This window comes from Otolemur garnettii, unplaced genomic scaffold, assembly GCF_000181295.1.
Source record: "Otolemur garnettii isolate 467f Iridium unplaced genomic scaffold, OtoGar3 scaffold00124, whole genome shotgun sequence".
NCBI lineage: Eukaryota > Metazoa > Chordata > Mammalia > Primates > Galagidae > Otolemur > Otolemur garnettii.
Window position 1 is genome coordinate 1,481,388 of NW_003852519.1, and position 497 is coordinate 1,481,884.

Below are 497 nucleotides of genomic sequence, written 5' to 3' on the forward strand. Positions count from 1 at the left end.
GGCTCAAGCGGTCCTCTTGCCTTAGTTTTTCTATTTTTAGTAGAGACGGGGTCTCACTTCTGCTCAGGCTGGTCTTGAACTCCTGAGCTCAAGCAATCCACCCTCTCTGGCCTCCCAGGGTTCTAGGATTAATGTTAAATTCTTCTAAAATTATTATGAAAATAATGACAGTTCTTCAAGTCAACAAAACATGTGCCGTTAGTTAAATTCAACAAGTAAGTATGAGAGCTTAATTATGTAGAGGACTTACGTTCTCATAAAATTCACAAAAATAATGGGCAAAAAGCCTCAAGTAAAGATGTATTTAATTATTATAATTTACTTTACTTTTTTTTGGTGAATGTACTTATTAGAACAGATTACAAAAGAAAGTCTGGAAGACCTTTGGACTAAACCTCACATTCACCAATTGTCTCTTTTTCACATTTTTGATATCATCTCCAAAAGATGTATAGTGTCACCAAGATAGACTGACAAGGATTAAAAGGAAAAAAATA